At 46.9% G+C, this 23,149-nt stretch overlaps 1 protein-coding gene and 1 pseudogene across 1 annotated transcript in view; both read right to left on the reverse strand.

The window, feature by feature from the left end:
- The window catches only part of LOC126531404 (cell adhesion molecule 3-like), a 486,943-nt gene extending 464,495 nt beyond the window's left edge, over positions 1 to 22,448 (reverse strand). The window contains exon 1 of the mRNA XM_055071147.2: positions 22,305 to 22,448. The gene's annotated coding sequence lies outside the window, so the exon portion shown is untranslated. The remainder of the gene's footprint in view (positions 1 to 22,304) is intronic.
- LOC126532498 (U2 spliceosomal RNA) lies at positions 6,867 to 7,046 on the reverse strand (annotated as a pseudogene).
- Positions 22,449 to 23,149: the final 701 nt, after the last annotated feature.

Here is a 23,149-nt window from a genome sequence, read left to right on the forward strand (position 1 = left end):
CCACCACACCAAGATTCTTAATGCATTTTCATTTCGCCACAAATGCATAGGCACAACCGGCTTGGCGCAACATCCACATCTCGCGCTGCAACAAATTGTGCAATGCCTCGCTGTTTCATAGTGCGTCCGATAGATTACGCATGACCAAAGTTCAGCATTGTGCATACTAAGTTACTTCACCAATGAAGAACCCCAAGTTCTTTATGAAATTAGCATTCATAGGTTACTTCACACAATTTGTGATATCCATTTATCTATTTATACTTAATTAACCTCTTTCCCAAGAAAGTGAGCCATTTGGAAGGCACCCTGACAGACAAGTAGAACAACCGGACAAAAGTCATCAACCAGCGAAAAAGTCAGTATCATAAGCAGCCGCATGTGAGATGTCGCTAACACAAAATTTCAGTCGGCTACACAGAAGTGACAAATTTGGCAGTACGGCGCGTCTAAATATTGCTTCAATGTTAATCACAGTAACGCTGACATTGAAGGCGAATTCATTCCTACGTACGTTCCGTCGACACACCCGACTACGTTCGTAATGTTCCCACGAAGTAGGAAGCATTCTTTTATATATGCCCGCTCAGCCGCAGTATTCGGGAAAGCTAGCCACCGCTTACGCACTGCCGCATCGATAAGCGCGTCAGACACATCTCTGACACAGTGGCCAACAGTAGTTTGATGGCGTCCAATGTAACGCTCGGCGCCGACGCTTCCCTGAAAAGTCCCAGTCCCGTAGAAACAGAGGGCACAGAGGACTTGCTCTACGACGGTGAGCGAATGAAGCCCGCCACGCTGTCTCCGCAGACGAGAGCCTTCGCCTAGCACGTCACACAGCAAGCGCACTGATGTCTTCGACAGGCGAAAATGACGCTGAAACTTTCCGTCGGTCATGTAGGTGAACGGGTCCGGACGGTCATAGTGACGCTTGCTGCCGCTGGATGCATTGACACAGGCTGCTGCTGCCGCCGCCATGTTCCCGAGTTGAACTCGGAGGGGGTTTCGCGATGTACGAGTTTAGCACGAGTTCGCCTGTCAATCAAAACCAGAGGTCACGCCCCACGCGAGGCATGTAACTCTTGTGCGCGCACCAACGCCTCCTTTATTGCGCACCCACTACAGTTGGGCCACGCCCAACTTATCTTCCGGCAACAGCGACGCGATGTCGAGCTGAGAGGCATCAACAATCTTGACCGCCGACATAAAGCACGCACAACGCACTGTCATCGGTGATGTACTGAGCACCACTATCAAAAACAAAGCGTTGACTGTCGCTGGCTTATGCATACATCTTCTCGGGCTCTGATGGCCCCACAACACGGTTTCATTGCCTGCATTGTAGCGCGTAGCGCACAGTAAATTGTCGGCACGTCACTGTAGCTGCTTGCAAGGCGTCGATGCGCCGAGGGGGACGACGATGCTGAGGAGTGCGTATCGCAGCAGTCGTATGAGATGGCTGCTCTGTCATCGGTGATGAAACGGAGCCACAGCGTCGTAAACACGATCAGCGTCCGAGAATCGCTCGTCTTCTAGACCCAGTGCAATGGCATTTCTTCATCACAAGCACTGCGCACTCAACAGTTCCAACACCTATCTCCGTTCGAAGTCTGATTTCATAACTGCACACAAGAGCCCTCACCTGCCAAATGCGATTGCTGCGGTGTCGTTACGATATCCATCTGCGATCGCTGCTGCCTCCAGCAGAGGTAATCCGCAAGCACCTTCGACTGCACAACACACTCATATACTGCGTACATGCGCTCAGAGGCACCTTCACTGGGCAAGCGATGACAAGCGATGAATTGTGTCGCTGGGAAGCACGCACTTTTCGCAATATATCGCAGAGGCTTCGCGCACAAAGATAAACTGATACATTTTCACTGAACTGCGTCACTACGGACTCTAAAATAACATACCGCCATTTTGCGACGACAGCCGTTGTGTCGTTTTTAGTTGCTAAAGCGGGGGCCTTAATAGCCTAGTGAAGCGCCTGCGATGAACAGCCGTACCGCGGCGCTGCGTTTCTATTCCCCTAATAGAGAAAGAGTGGCCATGACCCTCCATGGATCATGACTGACTTTATTGAGAATGGTACTGCAGCGCCCCTAGGCAACTTATCACTGTATGAACGCCCTCGTGTTTGTGACCCTCTTCGGTGTATCTGCTTCTAAGCTTTCGCCTCACTGTCGCCACTCGCGGCAAGAAGTGCAAAATTTAAGAATTTGCTCGATCTCTGTTTGTCATCACAAATTTCTAGCACTGAAAACAAAAAAACAGATGCTTAAAGCAATAAAAATGTTCGTTATTTTATTTGTTGTACTTTAACGTATTCGTTTGAGTGAAAGTGTAGGTGCAAGAATGCGCCGCATGTACCCTGTTCGCATTCGAATGAGGAAAGAATGATAGTGCACGAAAGAGGAGGCACGCCCTAGACGCGCCCGGGAAAGGCGTGGCAAGCGGTTCACGGCAAGTGTGCAGACAGACAGCGGGACAGTCACGGTATTGCTAAGTTGCGAGAATCCGCTGATAACAATACGCGGCGCTGGCGCGTTTCGTTGTGCAGCCTTCTGCGCTTGAAACGTGGAAGCAGCGTGCCGCGCAGGGTGCGCTCACGTTGTCATACGCGGCTTTTTGTCTACATATTTTTTTGCCTGTAGCTTTTGCGCGTTCTGCACTATCTCCGTTCACTGACTGCCGTCGGGCAAACTCGGGTAAAACTCGGGTGAACGAGAAACTCGGCGCATCCTGCATAGCACCCCTGGTTGGGATAGACCTATGCGGGCCTCTGACATACGCAGCTATTGGCAATCACTTGGTCATTGTGGCTATCACGAGGTATGCAGAAACGGCCGCTCTGCCAGCCTCGACGGCTCATGACGTTGAGTGCTTCCTGCTTCAACGCTTCGTTCTACGTACGTCACGGCACTCTCCGGAAACTCTTGAGCGACCGAGACCGCGTCTTTCTCACCGATGTGATTTAAGAACTTCTCTCTGAATGCCACATTATTCATCGCTATCGCAGCGTATATTACCCGCAAAAAGAAAGAAAACGCTTGACAGAGCGCTTTAACCGAACTCTTGGCGTCATGCTTTCAATGTGTGTCGCCTCCAACCACAGCAACTGGGACTTCGTCCTTCCCCACGTCACGTACGTCTAAATACGGCACCCCAGACAACGACGGGCTTTTCTCCCTTCTTTCTGCTATGTGGCCGGGAACTGTCATCTCCCATTGATACTATTCTTCCTTATCGTCCCGACTTGTCAGAGGGTACACCGGTTAATTTCGTCATGACGACGGGCGCCCTCCCCCCCCCCCCCCCCCCCCCCCGCCACCCCCTCGCAGTTTTCACCTGATGCTCTCGTTTGGTTGTGGGTGCCTCCTACTTCGACACCAGGTGTCTCATCCAAGTTTGTCTCCAGATACCATGCACGGACGCTACCGGGTGCTACAGCAAACTTCTCCGGTAAACTACGTCATCGAACCTCTGACGCCCCCTATGCACCTGCCTCGCCGAGACCGTGAAACTGTGCTTGCGTAGATCGCCTCGAGTCTCCTCACGACACCTTAGGCCACCTGTGGGGCTCCGTCTTCGCGAGGGGGGAAGATGTAATGAAGAAGTGCGCCGTGCAGAGCTTCGCAGCCGGATCGCCAGCGCTACGCAAGAGGGGCTCGGGCTAGACGCTGTTCCTGGTGTTACTGGCTAAGCCTACGCTGTTGCGTCTGTCAGTCGGCGCCATTCGGGTCGTCTACAGCCGTGTCCGAGTTCTTTGTCAAAGCATGTTTATTATGCCCAGGCTTACGTAAAACTATCCCGCCAGGAGCAGCCACGCCAATCCGGCATGACCGTTGGTCTTCTGAACAATTACGAAAGAATCTGGCAGGAAGCATGTCGGATGCTACGAGACCATTAGAGTGCACCAATCACTTGGGACTCGGGCAGGCAGCGAGGAATCGCCCTTAATCCTGCGTTATCCCCTCATTAGGAGTGGCATTAGCGACAACAGACATCCTGGACAAATGACACCTAGACATCACTTCCAGCGAGGACGAAAAAATACGCACCAAACCCACAAGGCGTAGTTAACCTAACGTGAAAAGAAAAACAGCCTAAAAGTGAGCGTCACAGACAACTTAAAGAAACCGTAACTTGGTGCTCTTAGAAAGTACGTTATTTGAGTATCTGTACTTTTCTGTTCTCCTCATGTCATTACCAAAGTACTGGTTGCGAGAAGCTGTCACCGAAGTTTCGGGAATTCCAGATCTTAGGAGACTCTAAGAAAGCATAAGAACCTCTACCTTAGCGTCGATGCCGTTTTGTAATCCACGAGATTAAAGCAAAGCATACGTTTGGAGTAGCTACCGTGCTACCTCTTGCAAAAGCGCGATGTCAGAGAGCTCGCGGCCAGCTCGGACGCATACTGTAGCTGGATGCCGCGGTTTCGCAAACAGACGGGTATTCCGAGTGATTCCATAAGATCACGCTTATGCGGAAAGCTAGAAGCACAGGTCTGTTCGCTTGTGACACTGTTGCTACCCCTGTGCTCGTAAAAAAAGAAAAAAAAGCAAGTACGATCGAATAACACCGGAAACTTATGCCCACCGAGAGCGTGCCTTTGTCACACTGCGGTGGAGCATGGACACAAACGATGAGGTGTATAAAGAAGGTGCATGGCTCAGACGGGTTGCCGCGAGAATATATGCAAATATGGGCATGTTGCCAGCGGCCATGGATTAAGGACGTGGAACGGCGCTGTAGCGCGTATCGTTTTGAAAAGGCAGTGAGCAAGGCAATTGAGCGGCGTCCTCCAAGGAAGTTTCCTAGCGGAAGCAATTGGCGGACGGCAACTGAGGCAGAAATAGAGATGCCACACCAACAACTAAGACGGTGTTTCGGTAAATGCACGTGATTGTGTGCAATTTATTTCGACGGCTTGAGATGCTTGACGGCTTGAGAAGCTTCCTCTTAAGAGGAAGCTTTAGCTTTGGATCGGCTATATGAAATATGCATCGTACTTGGGTCGAAAGGCCAAAAAAGCTGCAGAGGCACCTTGACCGTCGCTGCGCACAGACGCATCTGTGCCTACTTTAATATAATCTGGAAATCTTCCTAACATGTGAGACTGAATCAATTGAAATATTGCCGAAGCACACATATCAAACTTATTGTGTATGTCATGGATTGCGAGGTAAATGGGCAATACGTGTTTCGTGGTATCATTCGGAGACGGAGGCGCAGACGAAGTAGCATGTTCAGAAATGTCTTGAATATTTAGAAATAATGCCGCCATTTTCACATGCGAGAAAACGGGCGGTGAATCAGACGATCAAGGAGTGATTGATCATTGGAGGCGCAGCGCAGACGCTCAATATTATATAGAGCTCTCTGGTCAACTCAACAGGTGCGCTTCAGTGAGTAATGCGACAGATGGCTTCTTTACTGACACTCGAGAACAAAACATGTCCAGATTTAATTTTAAATTTGTTTTTAAAATTTAACTTTATTTTTCAGCACACAGCAATAAAAACAGCACTGCGGAGGCCCAGAACATGCTCATGTTGTCAAAAGTTAAAAAATATTTAAATGCCAATCATGGCCACTTACAACTGGGCGAGCATCACGAGATTAGCATCACACGCTAAGCACCATGTTTTCTACTGCGTATCATCGAGAACCAAGTGTATTCGCCTGTACGGGTTCTATTGTTTGTGGTGGGTATGAGATGGTCGGTGCTAAGTTTAAGCGAATCCTATTTGCGTCCGCCATAAAATGCGGGATCTTACCACTCTCTACAAGGGGAATATTTCAATGCATCATTCTAATAACTCCGGCAGGAACCATTAGGCGACTGGTCCCAGTCTTGCCATAAGCTCAATTTTTCTTCCTAGATGACTGAAATCGGCTTATCTTGGCGCTTTCGCTTCAGGAAATGAAGAGGGAGAAGTGGAAGCATGCACAAAGGAAACTAGTAGGTACGAGCGGAGGAAAGAAATTTTGAGCGCCGTCATTTTTCAAGTCAGGTCCTATTGGTTTCCTTGTCCACCGGCTTGTGGCGATTCACTGGAGTATAATATTGATTAAAATGGGCTCCGCTCTTTAAAGACAACCATCTCTCCTGCGAATATGCTTGCAATGCGAACTGCATGCGTGCTTCGAGGGTATATTTTAGAAGGAACTTTCTTTTTCGCCAAGTGTACTATGCTTACTGCCAATGTTATGAGCGAAGCAAAACCTAATGCTGAAGCCGCAACAAAAGCGCGTAGAGAATAAGCCATAGCCGTTTGTAAAATTATCCTCTCATTTCTGTATAGGACATCGCTTAAAACAAGTGCGTCGTTCAGCCAAAGTCAGTGGAATTCAGAAATGAAGAAGCCATCGGCCAAGCTGAAGAGCAACCATGCCTTTATGAACAGATTAATGTTTTTACTCACTTGATACAAGTTATGGAGATGCATTGGTCACTTTTGCCCTACGGAGATTTCGTTTGAATGAGGCATTACCTTGCAGATTTATTCTCCTTCAAAATAAGCTTCATACGATCAGTTATATCTAATTGAAAAGTAGGAAACACCGCAAAAAGAAGCCGACTGTTAGTAAATTTACGCTACCAGGAAACGAAAGTTGTATACTACTCATGGTGTCATGACGACACAGGAAAGAAAGAATGATCGTTCCCACTTTTTTTCTTATTGGTCTTCTCTCTGCTGTTACGCCGTTGTACCACCATGGAAATCTAAGGAGTGGTACACAGCATTGCTGGCATAAGTATAGCGAATGCACTTTTTACAGTGCAGCTGTATGTGGCTAGGTTCTGGAAAAAAATGCGCGCGTCTATCGAGCCGTGTACATCGACAATTTTTCCCCATACGTAGATCGATCCCAGAGACAGTGCAATACCGGGCCGACTCGCGCCGTAGGTGAAGCAGGCTTTAGGTACTCCGCCAACTTGCAAAAATAAAGTTATTATCTTATGTGCAAATACGACCCGTACCAGGTATTAAGCTCATCAGAACAGATACTACAATTTGAACCGCGTCGGAAATTTCTACGTATGTACCGCCCTCTCTTTGTCGCATCCCAAACGCTTGTGTATCTCCTTCCCTGCCTTCCGCTCTCTAATGGTGGTGGTTCCGCAAGCTTGCTGCTCGCCAGGACCACGACGCAGAGTAATGCGAACTGTCCATGTGGCCCCGATTCCATAAATTTGGAACGTTTCACCGGACCAACGGCCAGGTTTAAGCAGGAGCTTGTGGGGAACCGATTTTGGGTTGCCTGGGTTGTGTGTGACCGCTTGTGGTTTTCGAATGACCTCGAAAGACTTCTCGAATTAAGGTACCATCACGCTTCTGTCTTCCTGCATGCTTATTCCGATTGGCGCTTTGGGCCATTACCGATTGTACGCATGGTCACTTCAGCAGCTGAGGCGAGACAGACCGCCCTATCGCGTTATATGGCGAATATTTTGTGCCGCAATACTACGTCCCAAACGGTTGCACATTGACCCGCACTTCGTAGCACTTACATGCGTAATCAGGCAAATGGAACGAATGATTTCACGCTGGTTATTCCGGCCTACATTGCCCTTTTGCTATGTAGATGCACGGAAATGGCCTCTTATGACGATTTCCATCAACTTTCTAATATAAACAAGTATTTTACAGTTTGTAGCTAGCAAGCTTATTACAGTAATAATAAATTAATTGTTTTGTTTACTTGTCGTCAAATAAGGTCCGCCTTGGGCCCTTGGCAGATCTGTGATGACGTGATCTGAGTACATTTCGCAGGCTTTAAAGAAGTGTTAAGTGTAAGAAAACACGGAGTTTATACACAATAACTTTTTCCTGGGTGAGTTGGTGTTTGCTGAACGACACAACATAATATTGTATGAATGACATGATATTGTAGCGCAAAAAACCGGAAGGTGAGCAGGATCCCCGAAGAAAGGCTCAGGTGCTACCTTACTTCCCCAAGGTGAGCCACAACCTCAAAAAGGTGGTGAACACGTATGAAGTACCTCGCGTTGGCAAGCTAGTTGGTGCACCTTGTGGGCTAGCACCTTGTCCTGTCATCTTTCTTGTGTCCGTTGTTTTGCTCTAAACAAAGTAATTATGAGGTACCTGTTGTGTCCAAAACAAACTGGTTCACCTACGCCCCCGAATCATGGGATGTGCTGTGCAAGCGTGCAATATGAAGCACGGAAAACGCTACGTGGAAAAGTGTTCAACTGCTGTGATTTACCAGATACCGCTAAGTTGCGGGAAAACCTACGGCGGGCAGGCCGGTCGTTGTGTGAACGACCGAATGAGAAAACAGACAAACAATTAAAAAAAGAATATGAGCGCCCATCTTTCTGCGCATTGCAGATCGTGCTGCTGTAAACCACGTGTTGCTCAGGTGAGAATCCTAGGTAGGAGTAGAGATAACACCGCGCGGGAACTGCCAGAGGAATATCGCATTCATATGAGTGGTCAAGCATGTGCTAGTCAAACAACTCTTTGGTTATATGATGCGGAAATGAAATTGTTAGGTTTGAAGCTGACAAGATGACCTGTCACTTGCTCTTTGCTGCCCCCTGATGTCGAGAGTGTGCGAGGTATATATGTAAGCAAACTTTGTGCCTAATAAACAGCTGTGAGTGTAACACCGTCGTTCTTTCTCTTCTGTCTATCACTTAGAATCTTTCTTTTCCGGTCTTTTGCGCTGCAATATCCTGTCGTGCTGTATTTCTCATAATGAGAAGCCAACAAACACTGACACCAAAGACAACATACGAAAAGATACTTGTGCTTAAGAAATGAAATAAATAAACGATAAATTAATGGAAATGAAAGAGGATGGAAAAACAACTGTTGCGGGATCGTTCCCCACCTGCTGCGAGTAGTTTTTTCATCCAGTTTCCTTTCCAATAATTTATCGTTTCCTTATTTCATTTATTAAGCACAAGTATTTTCTCCTATGTTGTCCTTGGTGTCAGTGTTTGTTGGCTTCTTGTGATATGACTAATAAAAGTCGGGCCCCTCGGTTAAGCCCCTTTCTTCTCGTGTATTTCTAATATGCGTCACGGAGGCGTATCACTGCGCAGTGAGGATTCCGAAGCAACTGCAGCCCTTGATAGCCTAATATAACTCGTCTGCGCACGACCATCTAACCTTGTGTGGGAACTTTCGGTTTGGGCTTGAACTACGGTGTATGTTCCCATCCTCCATTAGATAGCTTTATTTCTCCTGTTAAAATAAATAACCAATACACATCAGACGAACTGAATTACTGAGTGATTATTATGAAAACGCAATGTAGAACTTGCAGGGGTGAGTGGACAAGAAGAAAAGTGAACATTACAAACTGTTTGAATTTCTGGAATCCATGAGAAAACATTGCCTACGTGGCAAGAATGTCTTGTGTCGCGTTTCTCTTGGTCACTCCAGTTTCCCGTACATTTCCTCCTGCTCAAATTTCAAAGAATGTGTAGAGGAAGCAAAATATGCAGAAGCAATCGACGATGATTGTCAATGTAAACGAATAGCCAGAACAAACGATCAGTGTATTTCTCGTGGGCGAGAATCCGCTATGCGTTATCGAATTTCCGGCACTTTTCCTCGCCTTCCTGCGACGAATGAGCGAGCGAATAACAGCGACAGTGCGACCCCCTATCTTCCCCGCCTCTTCCCGCCCCTTGGTTAGGCGAGAGCTAAGGCACAACCGCCCCTTAACTTCCGCCCCCCCCCCGCTCAACCATTGTCCCCTGTCCCTTTCGCAACTCAGTTGCCCAAGAGCCCAGGCCCTTTCCTTCGACGCGTTCCCTCGCCTTCCGTCCCCCAAGACAGCCAACTGTCGTACCACCAACCTAACACGAAAATGTCCGGAAGAGCCAAAGGAAGCTATTCGCTTTAAAAAAGGATCGCTAAAGTTTTGCAAAATACCTTTGGGCACACATATGAATATTGTACTTATTCTGGCGAGTCTCCTTAGGAAGCTGCCTTCGGTAATGTTTTTCCGGTGAACCGTTCAGACAGCCGCTGGCAGGAGATATAAATAGAGCAATGGATAATGTTTAATGGAGATAGAGTACGTTTCTCGGAAGTATTTCTTACTTTCTTTATTGTCTTCCTTGTCGAGGCCGCCCCTATATTCAGCGAAGCCGTGCCGGCTATCTAGAGAAAAACAGCCTTAGAGACAGGATAAATATTTGTGCTGAGAAAGAAAGTCTACTCTCTCGGTCTTTATGTGCAGTCGTCTTCCTCATTCTCTACATCATTTTATTTCTACGAAAGAATAAGTCCACTATTGCGCTTACTTGATCTTTATAATATTTATCTTCTTTGCACACTGTTCATCCTGCCGTATTAGGATTTTTGCACTTTTAGGTTTTCTCAATGGTTTTGTCGGATCCAAATACTCTCAGAACGACAGCCACCTTTGCGATGCGAGTTTGTCCATGCGACGCAAAATTTTTTTTTTAAGTTTGTCTGGCCAACCTCAAGTCATGTACCGACTTCATGCGCCTATATCATCGCTTGTCCAATTCGCTGTTTGTATTGGGTGCGTGCAGATGTACTCAAGTAAACCTGACAATCCCGGGACTTCGGAAAAAGTCAGACTTGCCGTCATCAGCACTCAAGCAACTTACTTTACTCTTCTTGCACGAGAAATACAGCTACTACACACACCTCTGTATTGATGGCTCAACTACGTCAACCAGTTCCGGTGGCGCTGTAGCTATACCAATTGGCAAGGAGGATAACTCAGCGGTTCAGGTCTTCCCATGTCACTACATCTACAGCTGCAGAGCTCAGCAGCTCTCCCAGGTGCGCTTCATGCGATCAACACAGAGAGTTCTGAAAAATGGGCAGTATTCGGTGATTCAAGGCTAGCCTGACAATGTTTGAAGTCATTTCTCCGACATAGAACACCCGAGCAACCGACGGCCGAAATCGTGGAACTCATCTATCACCTGAGAGAAAAAGGTCATATATCACTTTTCAGTGCCCACTAGGCTATTGTGGTATCATAGGAAATGATGAGGCAGATAAGGCAGCTCGGACGTGAAACCAAGAAGACCGCTGCGTCCCCATTCCTTTCTCAAGGACAAACGCTTCGAGACAGCACAATGAAACGTCACAACCAACCGCGAAGGAAGAACCAATAGATTCCAAAGACCACATGCACCTGATAAGGTGATAAGCCGATTGTGCGATGGTCATATGACACGGCACACTTTATAAATTAGAGCCCCGTTCTGTCGAATAAACAGTTGGTAGTCTAACCTCTTTCCTGCCTTTGTGTATGTTTCCTGCTTGGGTCTTTTTTGGCAGCTTTTTTTTTAATTAATTCAATGCACCAAATAGCCAAACAATGTATTTTATAAGCGTATATCATAGCCATTGTGAAAGTCGTCGCAAAGTGAGAATGAGTGATGCCAGTGAAGTGTACCCAGAAATTTTCTTACCACGATGTTTGCAGCTTCGCTGGTCACCCTCCTTCGCAAGGCGGAATCGCCTTGACTTTTTTTCTTGATAATTCAGTTGCAGTAACATTTCACTCGTGTCTATTGGAGCGTCGCAAGAGATTCCTCAAAAGCCTTCACAAATTCTTCTTAAGCCAACCACAGTTAAAGACGAGCATATACGACGAGATTCTGGTCCTCACGGATTGTAATTACAAGTCGAAAACCAAAATGCTATGTGCCCGGAAAAACTAATCTATCATTCCATGAGAAAAGTGTGTTGTATACTTGTCCTAGCAGTTGCCTTTCCTGGGTGACGCAGGGGCAGGAAAGAGGTGCCAGTGACGCGCATTCGTTGATTTATAGGTGAGGTTACTTGACTATAACTTCTAAAGAGGACAAAGCAAGCCGCAAGGTGAACCGACCTAAAAGGAACTTCAATTGCTGGGTTCACGAAGCTTGCAGCTTAGCACAGCTTCTCAGTCTTGTACGGATTCGTAATGAAGACTTCGAAAAAATGTTTTACAATGTTCATGCAAGCAAAACGTAGTGAGCGAAGCTCAGAGCGAATGATTAAGAAAATGTGGTTTCAAAGAAGACAAGGCAACAAAAGGTTCACCGTCTGTTTTGTAATCTTGCTTCTATTACGACAAGTATTAACACATATTTCTTTATTGAAATGGAAACTGCTGAAAATGCCACAATATTTGAAGGTATCCTGTTCCTGGTCATGGCTCCCTCAACTATTTCATTACCGAGAGCAGCATTCCAGGCAAGTTGGTAATCCATTACTTAAATGATATTGCGCGACAAAAAACGACACGGACGTGACCACTCGTCGTGGCTTAGAGGCTATGGTGTTGCGCTGCTAAGTCCGAGGACTCGGGATCAAATCCCGGCCGCGGAGGGCGCATTTCGATGGGGGCGCAATGTAAAAACGCCCTTGTCGAGTGCACAGGGGGCACGTTAAAGATCCCCTGGTTGTCAAAATTGATTTAGAGTCCCCACTACGGCGTGCCTCATAGTCAAATCGTGGTTGGCACGTAAAACCTCAGAATTCATTAATTCATTCGTAAACTTTCTTCGTGAATGGTTTCATGTGATTCGCACTATACCAGAAGCAGCAATGTTAATAAAAAAAAGAGCCTGCCTGTTTGACTTAATCACTACAACCCGCGTGCTCGCTTTTAACCCTCTGATCGCTGACCAAGGTGCGAAACGCATAAATCTGCTAAATCTAGAAAGCACAAGGCTCAGTCTTAATCTTTTGAGTATGACCCAACGCTTTCGTCACCTTCGTGGCCAAGAACACAACACAGTCTAGTCACTGCCACTGTGTCCCGCTGGCTACAGAAATAGCGAGTGACAAGAGAACAGCAAAGAAGAAGAGAACACGTGAGGATTAGGAAGTTGGAGGACTTAGGTATTTTCGGCCTTCCCTATGAGGTTACTCTGGCTCGTAATTAATGAGTCTTTCGCTGTCAGGGCAACGCCTGCAGGGCCCGCGCTGGGATTGCTTGGATATGTCCGGTTAATCACGCTAGAATCCCCCCCCCCCCCACTTCGTGTTTTTCCCAACCCCGTACTACGCGTCAATCCGCTTGCTCAGGCCATTTCGCTAGCCAGTGCAGACGTCTCTATTCGTCAGCAGCATCATGCATTCTATCCGTCTTTACCCTGCCACCAAAATTACTGAAATTTTTATTTAACCTTTCAGGGCCTCCATTTTCAGGACGTCAAGGTCAACTACCTTCGAGGTAGCCCTCTTCAGTATGTCCTATATTAAACACAACAAAATTATTTTTATGTAGGAATGTAACAGTGGAAATTCAAGTGTTCGATCGCGGCAGCAGTTTCACTTAAGGAACACTAAATCTTTAAGGAACTAGTTCTTCTAAGATTAAGAAGTTGCACTAGTTTTACCTTTCGTAGCTTAGCTTGTAGTAATATCACACGTTGTGAACTTACTTTACACAGCGGAGTGGAACTAATAGTGAAATACAGAGCAGTGACACATAATAGTGACAGAGCAACCACCTTGCACAAACTGCCATCAACGTTTTTGAAATATGACGGCAACGATGTTATTAAACCATTGATACATTGTGCCGCATAGATGTGACTAATTCCTAGCTGATGCTTTTTTTTCGGTTATGGCTTCGCTAAGGCCGCATCTAAGCCGTTCAATATTTTGAAGTCGCTGGTTTTTATTTTCGTGGAAGCGGCATTTCGCGCATTTCCCTACGTTTGAATGCACCCTGCCAACCCTCCCCGCACTACTTCACGACTATTTCACGTTTAATTTAGAAAAAATATGGTTTGCCTGAAATACAGTGTTCTTTCTTTCATGAAGAATTCATCAGGCTTATGCTATAACGTCATTTTCAATTCGTATAATTCAACTGGCTGCGCAGCAGTTCGCTAGAAGAAATGGGGCAGGTTCCACCCTGTACCAAAGCATAACGCTGCTGAGGAATTACGCGGTGCCGCATTGCGAAATAGGAATCTTGAAAAAGGGGCTTTCTCAAGCAGCTTTATTTGCCCGCTTAGAAGGAGCGATGAACTCAATAACTGCACGGTGGCTTCGTCGATGGCATCCTTCCTTAAACTACAAGGAGTGTGAAGGAAATAATGCTGCGATAACTGCATGCATGCAAATACCGGGGTTTGGGTAAGGCGTGTTTGCGACACATGCCAGAATAAAACGTTATAAAGAGTAAGGGATTGCTGTCGCTTTACATAATCTTGATTTAGAGCGTTAAAGGCCTAGAAGTAAGATTTATCTGGAACTTAAAGCGTCCGGCGCCGTGCGTTATAAGAGTGTGCTTAAGAATGTTCACGTTGTGGAGCACCGAAGTGTCAGCACAAAAAATCGATGCAAAAACATTGTTTTGCATCGCGAAGCGAGTGTGGAGATTCCTTGTAGAAACAGTTATTGAAATCAATGCCATCAGATATATGGAAATGCAAGCATATATTATACTTCCAACTTTATCGGAACAACGCGAGAAGATTTGCCCTACTCAAACAGGGACAGCACAGGCATTCTTTGTGTCACTGTGCACTTGTGTCGCATTCTTTTGCAGGTTTTCGATAACGTTGCATACGAATTGGCGTTATCTGTAATAAATTTATGAAAAAAATTACTAGTACAGTTGGCCTTCCAGAACAGGTAACGTGTTGTATTTAATGGAACCTTGCAATGAAGAAAACAGTCACAACTGGCAATAATCTGGAGCTTTATTAGGATGGTTGAGAGCCGTGAAGGCGTCACTGAAAACGTTACTTGTATATATGGAACACGTTGAATGTAGTTGATCTCGTTCCATATGTCCAGCACGAAAGGTCCTGTAAGCGTTTATCTGCAGCTTTATTCTTAAATGTGAAAGGCGCATACGGTAACGTATTACATGAGGCTATTCTCGACGCTCTTACTACAGTTGGCCTAGGTGGTCGAGTCTTTTTGTGTCTTTTTGCAAGTTACCTAACTGCAAGATCGTTCTTTATGTTAACTGACGATGGCCCAACTACACGACGCTATACCAGTAGGGGCGTTCCTCAAGGCGGTGCTCTCAGCCCGACGCTATTCAACCTCGCTCTTGTTGGGTTTGCTGTATACTTGCCAACTACCATCAAGATTTCAATATACGCAGACGACATCTGTGTCTGGACTTCGGCAGTTACACGTCTTCAGATACGTGTGCGGCTTCAAAGAGCGGCAATTTTGACAGCGAGCTACTCGTGTAAACAAGGTCTCAGCATATCACAATAAATATGCGCACTAGTGGCATTTACTCGCAGACCAAAGACGCCTTATGTCATCTCAATCAATGGGCGGACCATTTCCCATGTCAGAACCCACAGATTTCTTGGCGTAATTATTGACCGAGGCCTCTGTTGGAGCCGGCACGTGGCCTACATGAACCGGCGCCTGTCAGCGACTTCCCAGTTGTTTAAATACTTGACAGGAAAGACGTGGGGGATGTCGGTAGACGCAATGCTGAAACTCTACAGAGCTATCTTTCTCGTATTTTTTAAAGATATAGTCTACCTGTACTGAACAACACCTGCAAGACAAATATACGTGTTCTGCAGGCAGCAGAAGCTCAAGCACTCAGAGTTTGCCTTGGTTTACCCGGATGCACGTCAACAGAGGCAACTATTACGATTGCTCCGGACCATCCAATACAAACTCACATTACGGTGGAAGCCCTGAGAACGCACATCAGACATTTTGCGCGTGCCCCCTATCACCACCTTGCAACACTACCTTCAGACAGGCGCCAAGCATCATTCTCTAAATCTATCGTCAAGTACAACGACAAACTTCCCTCGGGCTTCACCGCTGCATCTAAACCATCGATACCCCCTTGGTGTTTTATCAACCCCACAGTACATCTCAGTCTACCAGAAATTGGGAAAAAGTCTGAGCTGTCGTCGCCTGTGCTGAAACAACCGTGCCTGCTTCGTCTGCACGAGAGGTAAGCGGACAGTGTACATATTTATACTGATAGTTCCACAAACATCCCGTGTTCGTCCGGGGCTGTGATTGTCCCAGCAAGAGCTGTTACCATCAGCTGTAGGAGTGACCACCCAAAGACATCGACATCTGCGGAACTAGCTGCTCTTCGCGCTGTACTTTGTTTCGTCAATCGGGAACCACCTCGACAATGGTCAGTCTTCAGTGACTCAAAGGCAGCCCTACAATCTGTGCTATCAGCTCTGCGTCGCGCGCCATACAAACAACTTTTATTCGATATTAGATGCCTACTCCATATATCACATGAGAAAGGACACCACGTGACGTTTCAGTGGCTGCCAGGTTACTGTGGTGTCATAGGAAACGAAGACGCCGATAATGCCGCTCGGGCAGCTCTTGAAGACACACAGGAAGAGGCCACACCGCTTTCACGGTCCGACGCAGCCAGCAGACTTCGAGTGCTTGCTCAGAAGATGACGCTCTCTCTATGGCGCACACCAAGCAGCCAGACCAACCGGTGCAATCGTCAATACCAGCTGCCCTCTTTGATGCATCTGTGAACTGGACTCCGCCGAAGAGAGGCCACTCTGCTTTATCGCTTATGGTTAGGGGTGGCATTCACGAAACCTTACTCATTTCGCATTGCAATGACCGACAACGCTCTCTGCAATGCCTGTCTTTGCGAGGAGACGCTGGAACACGTTCTGTGTGACTGTCCTGAATATAATGTTCAGCGACAATCCCTGGCATCCGTTCTCGTGCACCTTGACACTAGACCAGTGTCCCTCGGCACGATTTTCACATGCCGCCGACAGAAGACTTCGCAGGTGAAGGCGACGAAGGGACTACTTCGGTTTTTGAAAGAGACGGGACTGGACAAGCGGCTCTGACAGTGATGTCACGTACTGCGCAAAAGTGACGGACTGTAACTGACGATGTTTGTGCTGTGCTATGTGCTCTCTCTCTCCTCCCCATCTTTCATCCCCCCACCCCACTCCCATGTGCAGGGTAGCAAACCGGTTGAGCAAAACTGGTTAGCCTCCCTGCCTTTCCTTCTCCACTTTTTCCTTCCTTCCTTCCTTCCTTCCTTCCTTCCTTCCTTCCTTCCTTCCTTCCTGCGTCAGGTTTCGCCGCGTTTGTGTCGTCGTTGCACTGAGCCCGTGCTCGGCGCGCGCATGATCCAATGCTGTCTACATGCTTGTACTAATTAAATGTCTTTTGAATAGCGATAGGGTCTGTTTCGACCGTTTCGCCATGGCGTTCAGCCCTCAGCATTGCCTACAAATTACGGTCGTTCAAGCTATCCTGCTGACCTTCAAAACGATTGACAACCTACTAGGCTTTCGAGGGGCGAAGCAAAAATTCTGGGTTTTTCATGGCTTCAAGGTGAGCAGCTGGATCTGCGTACGCGATTGAGCACGTGCACGCAGATACAGCACGATACGCGTGTACGCGCTAGTACGCGTACACGCACCACAGCCTAGTACGTGTACGTGGAGGGGTACTTCTCTTGTTAGTTCGAGTTTATATGATAAAGGAGATGTGGGCAACTGCGTTTGGTTATTCGAATGCTACGGTGCTGAAAGGGATAAGCTATCCAAATGCTCGAACGCTTACGTCATACACGCAAATTAGCCTGGCACTGCGTCCTAATGAGGTCCACCACGATGCTCGCGTGACGTGTGGAGAAGGCGCAGAGCGAAACTCCGTCACTTCTTCTTCTGAGCATAATTCTGAAGCAATGTGTGTTTAGCACTGACTCGGGTGATGTTCGTGAGAGCAAAGCATCCATCTTGGATATAAAACGGGATAGATGGAAGGTTTCCAACTTTCCTATGCACCATCGTATGAACACACATGCACCCAAAGAGAAACCACGCGGAAGTACACATACAGGCCCGTTTAGAAACTTAGAGACATAAGGCAAAAACAAAAGCCGCCCCGTTTCACAATGCACGCGTGACATACGAGCAGCAGAGCAGCCAGTGAGAGGAAGAGCTAATGTACCTTTACAGAGACGAAGAAATTATCAACAGTGGTTGGACAAAAGATGTCTCTGATTGTCTTCGTCACGACAATGCCTGTCATCGTCGGTAACGTTCATATAGCTCACGCTCGTCTATCGCCTGTACGAAAGAATATAAGTGGGCGCGTAACGTATAGAGCGATGTCTTGCCTTGTTTGGGGACTTATAAAAGCCAACGACTACGACAGAGGATGGCTATCCACAGGCTCTAGCGCTGTCTTGTCAACATGCCGTCCTGCAGCACACGGTAATGTCCCTGCGCTGTTGAGCACAGCTGTCGTTCAAGCGCGTTACGTAAGCCTCGTGCGTTTGCGGGTACCCAGAAGTCTATCATGAATCCAATAAATTTCCCTTCCCCTTAACCTGGTCTTGCCCCATGTTTTTAACTCCTGAAGAGGAAGTTAATTGGTTTGAAAATTCCGCAATGGCCGTCAGCGATTTGTTCCCTACCGCAATAAAAAGTGCTAGGCTAGTAGTGCTCCCAAAGGAACTCTGAGCAGAAGGCTTTACTTGAGCTGCTCAGGTTCCTGAGGTCTACGAGCTTTCATGATATACTTTAAAAGCACCGCCTGCTGCGGCTGTATAGCATATATACTGTTACCTTGTTTCCGCTAGTCTTTTTTATTTCTCTCTCCTCCCTTCCGCTCTACTCTAATTATCCTCCTACCGCTTCCCTCCGTGCAGAGTATAGCCAACCAGAACAACGCCTGGTTAACCCCCTGCATTCTTATACGTTCTTTATTGCTCTTTCTCTCGCTGTAGCTTGTTCTTTGACCTAGCTTCTTTAAATTATTCTCTCTCTCACTCAATTGAAGTCAGAATTATTCCATGTGGCGCGGGATTCCTTTCATCACATGTGAAACAGAGAGAGAGGGGGGGGGGAGAATTGCGGAAACACAGAGAGGTCAGCCATTTTGTTTACGGGCAATGGGATGGAATACCCTGCGAAACTTCTCTTCCCGTTTTTATTAAAAAGCGCTCCGAGGCTCGCTACAACCGTGTAGGACGCCTTCGTGGCTTTCTATTTCTTTCTTCTTCCTTTTCTAGTCCGCTCGATTTGCGTGTCTCACTGGCAACGCTGTTTTTAGATATTCTTGGGTGGATAGGACGAAAAAGCTTAAGCACCGCAGCAAGGGCATCCCGAAGGATTAGGCGCAGCTGTGGAGCGCCAAGAAGTGCGCTTCACTCTCCACCGCAGGTGGTCCCGGTGCTTTGTCGGACAGAGAAAGTTGATGACGGCGAATTAAGCGCGCAAGCGCGAAGTAAGGCTCAACCTCCTATGAGCCAACTCCAGCCTCTCTGTGCCTCGTCGTCTAATTAAAGCCGCGAAGCTCGAGATTCGGTGCTCCCGACTGACCGGTGCACAGTAAGAGTGTTCATTCGCAGCTGCAGGAATTAAAGCGGCGCACGATGTGAACTTCTCGAAAGAAAAAAAAAAAACTCCCAGTAATAAAAAAAAAAATGCTATAACCATCAGCGCTGCTCCATAAACTATCTTCGGGGGGATTCTTCAGATGTTTACGCGTGTTCAACACGAGCTTGGTATCGAACTCCGCTGGATCCTTGAGCTTTCTGAATACATTAAATATGGTTTGAGCGACCTAATTTTTTAACAACCGTCGCGCCATATAAACATGAGCTACACTTTGGGGATATAAAACCGTAGATACCTGAAACCTCCAGAAGAACTTCTTCGGCAAGTTAGGGCTTAGGTTTCATAGGTATTCTTGATCTTGGCGCGAAATGCATATAGTGAAAAGGAATGGAAAAAAGAATACAGTGAAGTGACTAGCGCTTCACTGTCTTCTTTTTTCTGTCGCTTTTCACGAAATGTATTTCACGCCACAATCAAGTATACCTAGGAAACCTGAAACCTCGTATCGAACTACAACTTCCTGCATGTGAATGCTATCGTGATCAAAATTTCATGGACCATGATTGTGGTAGCCGCAATGCATCGCTGAACCGTTCCGCTGCTAGGAAGTTTGGGTCGGAGGCTTTCCTTGGCTCGTTGATTTCGTGCTCGTAAGAATGGCGTCTGTGAGCGTCCTGCTTTTCGCTCACCAAGCATCGATTGGTGAACTTAACAAAAGCAAAAAGTAGTTACTATCTATAGAGAAATTCGTACACAGTAGAAAAAATTACTAGAGAAACTCCCTGTTGGGCCTTGTCAGACAGTGTGCAAGCAGTCTGTCCAGTCGCTCATATTATGGTCAATATATATACAGGGTGTCCCAGCTAACTTGGACCAAGATTTTAAATATACCGAAGACCTCTAGAGAAATCGTACCGACTGCATAGTAGCCGTAGTCGTATGTACTTACGGCCAGTATTTTTTTCATCACGAAGTATTACTTAATTACTTTTAATTAGTGAACATTTTAATTATTGCTTGAATCGCAAACGTATCAATTACAATGTTGTTGGGCACCTCAAATAACCTCCGAATCAAGCATTTGTTTAGTGCTCAGCTTTGCCTTGTTGGCTTTTCCGAGAAAAAACAAAAGCGCGCGAAACATCCAAAATACGAAATAGGTAGGCCCTCGCACACCGCTACTCAACTGCTCCCAAGCGAATAGCCACGGATACACGGCTTTACTAGCGGCGGCAGCTTGATACCGGGCTTCATGCCCTACAAGTTTGTAATTGATATCTTTGCGATTCAAGCAATAATTAAAAAGTGGACTAACTAAAAGTAATTTTTAAGCAATACTTCGTAATGAAAAAGATGCTGGCCGTAAGTACATACGACTACGGCTACTATGCAAACGGTAAGATTTCTCTAGAGCTCTTGGGTGTTTTTTAAATCTGGGGCCGAGTTAGCTGGGACACCCTGTATATATATATATATATATATATATATATATATATATTATCAATCTCACTAGTCAGGCGTAGACATAAGTTATTCACATATATACCGTTAACAGGAACCCATGTATGCCTGTGGAGCGCAAGTTGTCACGCATTACTGGCATTACAGACGGAAGGACAGACGAACAGATTTCCGGGGGCAGTAGCCCTAGAATGCTTAGGCTTTAAAAGATTCATGCAGGTATTAGTCGTCGTGAAGCACTGAAGCTCCCTTATATTACTTTTTGATGTGACGATGAACTTTTGCTTAACGGAGCAAATATACAGTCGACTGACTAACCCAGCGAGCGAGATATGGACGAGTTGGCAGGTTATCGAAACCAGACTGCCGGGCCGCCGTATGACTAGACTGAGTTGCTCGATACGGTCGCATTGCTCGCAACACAGACGGGCACCGAGTCGTGCTTGCGTTCAGGCCAGCCATATCTTGATAAGAGGAACTGCTGAAGGAGGACGAGACACTTGGCGTGCAAGTAGACTACGAGAAGGAACATAAAAAGACGGCGCTCAAAAATGTCCGTTCTCATGGCTTCGTATCGAGGCATGGCGAGATCGATCTCGGATCTAAACCAGTTTTTTAAGGAAACGGCGGTTGAGGTTCAGAGAATGAATAAAAGGTCACACATTACCGAAGTACGTTGTCGTTAGTTTGTATACGTCACCCATTGCATAGTGCACTTGCAGTTCTGGCTCAATAATTTCTGACAGTCCGAAAGCACATCCTCCAACCCCATATTTCACGCAAGACAATAAGACCCCCTGTTCGTATTTTGTAACCATTTAAAATTGATTACTTTAGCCCTTAATATTTAGCTCAGGCGAGGATGTGCCACCTATAATGCGGTAATACGTCACTCGGTGAGGCAAATAACATTACTAATTACAAATCATCACCTTTCGTTGCTTTTCACTCTCTTATTCGCACTTCAGAAACAGTAGCTGGCTAAAATTAGATACCTCGTGATTGGAGCGAGCCATCACATCCTGAAATCAAGAAAACCCGCATTGTCTCCGCGCTTCTTCTTGGACTAAAGGTGGCCAAGACGCTTGGTTCCGCACTAGAAACGAGGCTGGCGAAAGCAGATAAACGAATAAATGCCTTCAGAGTGCGGACAGCGGACATGATTATCCCGACGCAGTACGCCAAGCAGCGCTCACGTGAGCGCATGGGCGGAAGCGAACACAGAAACCCGGGGCAGGTTTAGCCGCAATGGGGCGGATGAATTTTGGAGCTATTTCAAGTATTTGAACGCACGAAGGCAAGCACACGTTCTTTTCAACGCCCCAGAAGAGAAAGAAGCTTGACGTACAAGAGCACGCTGCTTTAAAACCAGATCCTCATAGCTATATTTTCTTTGAATGCGGTTACGCGGCAGTCTTAGGCGCATTCACTCAATTACCAATCCGAGAGCCACCTACAAGTTCTGCCTGGTCATGGACTGTCGTGGCATGGACTTGCCCTCGATATAAGGCCTTACCTTTATTCGCTTTGACGAACAGGTCTGTCCACTTGCAGAGGCACCAGACAGCATGAAGCACAGCCCTTATTTTTTTCCGTGTCTCACTCTGGTTCCCTCGAGGCTTCTTCAAGCCAGACAATGACGGCGATCCCAGTCGAGGCAGCACTGCTATGCGTGTAGAAAGTACCGTCATAGGAACTGACTAACTGAAGTACGGATGATAAACCCACGCCCTTGGCGCTATCGCAGAATCCCAGAGGGCGCATGGGTGTCTTTTTTCCTGCTGTTCCTGCATACGCATGCACCCCAAGCACATACATGGACACTACTTCCAGCGGCTGTCGCTTTGTTAAGCGCGTTTGCACAAATCCAATACTTTAGCTATAGTGCCGCCGAGGTGCCGCTTCGCGTTTGCAGCATGTTCTCCGATCTTTGTGCCGGTGTTCAAATAGGAGCGTGTCAAGTTTCGCGTGACGGCTACTGTTCGACGTAAATGCTCGTTTACACACAGTCCGACGTTTCTAGCGTACCACTGGGAGTACCATTACTTGGCGTGCAGCGATTTGTGCTGACTCATCAAAAACTGCGATGCGCGTGCGAGCGTTGCATGGGTGTGTAAACGACCCTCAAACGAAAACTCGCGTGGCCTATTTCCCGTGAGGACATAACTGCGGCGAACGGCAGTGACGCGCTAAGATTATTTAATGCGATTCTTTCTATCCTTCCTTCCATACATAGCACTCAACACTGTGGAAGCTACGCGAGAAGATCGGTGACGTGAAATTATCACACCGTGCGTTCCGTCCACGCTTCGCTGCGCGCCAACAGCGTTCCCATGCTCGAGCACGCACGGGAGGCTCCTC

This window comes from Dermacentor andersoni, chromosome 5 (genome assembly GCF_023375885.2).
Source record: "Dermacentor andersoni chromosome 5, qqDerAnde1_hic_scaffold, whole genome shotgun sequence".
Taxonomy (NCBI): domain Eukaryota; kingdom Metazoa; phylum Arthropoda; class Arachnida; order Ixodida; family Ixodidae; genus Dermacentor; species Dermacentor andersoni.